The sequence below is a fragment of the Antechinus flavipes genome, chromosome 1, assembly GCF_016432865.1.
Source record: "Antechinus flavipes isolate AdamAnt ecotype Samford, QLD, Australia chromosome 1, AdamAnt_v2, whole genome shotgun sequence".
NCBI classification, from domain to species: domain Eukaryota; kingdom Metazoa; phylum Chordata; class Mammalia; order Dasyuromorphia; family Dasyuridae; genus Antechinus; species Antechinus flavipes.
This window is the reverse complement of record NC_067398.1, coordinates 664,464,843-664,468,731: the sequence shown is the minus strand read 5'-3', so window position 1 is coordinate 664,468,731 and position 3,889 is coordinate 664,464,843. Positions and strand designations below refer to the sequence as shown.

Genomic DNA, 3,889 nt, shown 5'->3' with positions numbered 1-3,889 from the left:
AGATCTTTGTTGTTGTTGTTGTTTGTCTCTGAATCCTCATGCCTAAATATGATGCCTTGTACATTGATAAAATGATAGACCTAAAGTCAGGAAGACTTGAATTCAAATGCAACCTCAGGCACCTGCTAGTATCCTGGGCAAGTACTTTACCTTCTGTCTTCCTCAATTTTTCCCATCTGTAAAATGAGGATAATAATAGTACCCACCTCCCAAATTTGTTCCAAAAATAAAATGAGATAAAATATGTGAAAATTCCATATAAATTCTTTTTATTATTTTTGTTAAATTTCTTAGATTAAAGTCTGCAAAATAACTTTACATGTACTACATTGTGCAATGAACGGAAAGGAGAAAATACTCAGAAGGACGCAGGAGAGGTGCAAGGTCCTCAAATATCCATTTAAAAATATAAAGAAATAGTGGTTCATGAAACTCAAGCAATCTGTCAGAGGAACTCAGTGAATTCAATACTAGAGAGCATTTCTTCTGATCTCATGAACAAAACATCTAGGAAGACAGCAGATTGTCTGATGAGGCAGGATTTGTCAAACCAGAAATCAATATGATAGAATCTCCAAAAAGAGAATTCATGTAATCTTCAACAAAGACAGGAGAGCCAGGAAGATATGGTCCTGGAGAGTCTTGGGTCTCATGCATGGAAGCCAAGATTTCTGACACAAGGCTATGAGTTCCAGCCACCATATTCCAAGATTCAGGGTTATGTCCAAGGCTGGTCTTCTCATGAGTCTCCTCAAGGCATTCTTTATGTCTTTGTTCCTCAGGCTATAGATGAAGGGATAGAGTATGGGGAATGATCGCAACATATGTCACTGAGGCAACTGGGTTTTTCCAGGGGGAGTGGGGAGCTGGGAAGCTTAGGTATACTCCTCAGAACTGTCATAAAATAATGAAACAACACAGGAGTGAGACTCATAGGTGGAAAAGGCTTTATATTTTCCTCTAGGTGATGGGATTCTTAATAAGGAAGAACAAGTCTTAATATAAGAGAAAAGAATCCCTTTGAGAGGGAGAACACCTAGCAAACTAGTTATACTATAAACCAAGATATTATTGAAAAGAGTATCAGTACAAGATAGCTTCAGAACTTATAGAAGATCACAGAAGAAGGAGAGATCATGATTGCATGGTCCTTAAAGGAGTCACATTTACATCATGCTCTGAAGGAGGCAATCTAGAAGACTGATGATAGTCCATGACAACAGAAATGTAGAACTGTGGACTCATGATGGTAGCATAACACAGAGGATGACAAATGGCTACAAAGCACTCATAAGCCATTACAGTAAGAAGGAAATTGTTCATATAAGCAAAGGCTAAGAAGAAATACATCTGGGTAAAGCAGCCAGAATAGAGGATGGCCTGACAGTTGGTCATCATATTCACAAGCATCTTGGTAACTCTGGGTACTACACAGAGATCCACTAAAGATAAGCTGGAGAGGAAAAAGTACATAGGGATGTGGAGATGAGAATCAAATCCAATGGCCAACATAATGAGAAAGTTCCTAACTATTGTTACCAGATACATGCTTAGAAATAGCCCAAAGATAAATATCTGCTGCTCTTGCTTTATGGAAAATTTGAAGAATTCTAAGATGCTTGTTTTATTTCCTGGTTCCATTTAACTGTTTTAACTGTCAGGTAAGAATAGTAATAGATAATAAAATTAAAATATAACTATTTCAGAGCTACAAAATCTGAGTTAGAAGAGACCTTAGTGGCCTACCAACCCAACCTGTAAATCAAAATAATTCCAATGGCATTGGCCCCTAAGGTCATGGCTTTCTGGATCCAGTGACTTCTAGGTTCTGCAGGACTGACTCATTTCCACAGGACTTTCTCTATCATTCCATAGAAATCTCTTTATTCTGGAAACTCACTTCATCCCTTAACTATTTCTGACATTGGAATTCCTTTGACTTGTCCCTGTAGCTTTTCCCTCTGATTGAATGGCTCCTCCCAGAACTTCACTCTAAGAAGGAGGCTTAGGTCAATTATTTCTTCATTCCCCTCAGGCTGACCTGCTGACTTCTCCACAGGTATTTCTCTATCATGCTTCTAAGCTGGATTTCATCATCACTCCCAGTGTTTTTCAGTTCTCTTTTATGTTTGGCATATAGTAAATGCTGACTTGACTATAACATTTCCAAAAAAGAATGCATCTATCCTCTCCCTAAAAACCTCTGAGGGCAGATATTCACAACCTCTCCAGGCAAACGATTCCATTAGTATGCAATTCTCATTGTTAGTCTCATAGAGACTAAAATGACTCCTTTTGTACATCAACTCATCCATCCCTGCTTCTGTGTCTTAGGAACAAACAGACAAATTGAATCTGTCCTTATTCTGACAATCCTTTAAATGTATGGAGACAACTTGAGATAGTTCAGTAAACCCAGGGCTTGAGTTTAGAAGCACTGTGCTTGAATCCCAGCCTACATTTCCTACTTGTGTTACTTTAGCCAAGTCATATCTGCTATTTATGCTTTTATTTCTATCAAGGAATTCTCACATTCTATAAAACTCCTACAAAGGAAATTTGGAACTTAGACAACATAAATTAAAATACAAAAACTGCTCTTAGGATCAGCACTCATTCAGCCTGTAAATGTAGGTAAGACTTAGTTTTACGTGAGCTGCTAGAGCCCTCCACAGTGAGTAAAGATAAATGTGATAAGAAGATGAGAATATATGGAATTTATTCTGCAAAAAGACCATTCCCAGAATGTGAATCAAGAAGCCACCTAAGCAAAGACATGGAGAAAGGAACTAAAGTACTATATTCAAGTAATAAGTAGGCAAATGTAAGTAGAATACAGAGCTTGCAGAGGAGGAAAGTAAAAGTAGACTAAAAAAATATGAAGAAATCAACTGAAATATTAAAGGACTTTTTTTTATTCTAGTGGCAATAGGGAGCCAATGGCATTCACTGAGCAATGTAGTGACATAGATCCATGACTTAGAAAAATTGTCTTGGCAGATGGATCAAAGATGGGCTGAAGTGAAATGAGACGAGGCAGAGAAATTAGCTACAAAGCTGTTGCAATTGTTCATAAAGCTGAACCAATTGTTCTTTTCTGAGATCATGAAAGATAGGGCACATTCCAGTCATTTGTTAGGTGGTGACACAGAAATCTAAACATTAGGAAACGGGATCCAATATCCCAACAACATATAGGTATAACATCTGGCATTGAAGGTTTTACAAAGACGTGATTTCACTTAGATTATTTGCAACTATTGCTCTAGAAAATATCCTTCAGTAAACTGAAGACAGACTATAGTAAAAAGAAGTAGTATTTTCCTTCTGCATGTTCAAGACAATAATGATCTGCATTACTTGCTACTAGGTTATGTGCCCCTGCTACCTCACTGAAGCAGTAGCAATAAGAGAGAGGAAGTCTATTTATTTTAGGGCTCATATTGGTTTAAAAAATAAAATTCAACTAATTCAGAACCACGGCCAGGGATCTGCATGCTGCCTACTTAAAATCATAGTCTCCCAGAGGTAGACTTTCAGAGATCATCTAATTCGACCCTTATTCAAATCAGAAATTTTCTTCACTAAATCCTAGAAAAGTGAACTGCTAGCTTCTTTTCAAAGAATTATAATCTTTAATAGGAAGACTCAGAGAAGATCATAGAGATATAGTATGTCAAACCATAGACTTGATGCACTGATTAACCATGATTCCAGAGAATCAATAATGAAACATATTGTGCACTTCCTGTCTAAAAGTGAGTGCCTTAACATGTAAATTTTTGCAACCCCCCATTTTTCCTTATGTTAACCTGAGATACACCTCTGAGGGCAGAGAATTATGCTATAAAAAAGGGGGGAAGATCCAGTCTAAACATATTTTAGGAGT

The 3,889-nt window shown here is 37.2% G+C and overlaps 1 pseudogene; it reads right to left on the bottom strand.

The window, feature by feature from the left end:
- Positions 1-783: 783 nt before the first annotated feature.
- LOC127548196 (olfactory receptor 7G3-like) lies at positions 784-1,548 on the bottom strand (annotated as a pseudogene).
- Between the last annotated feature and the right edge of the window lie 2,341 nt (positions 1,549-3,889).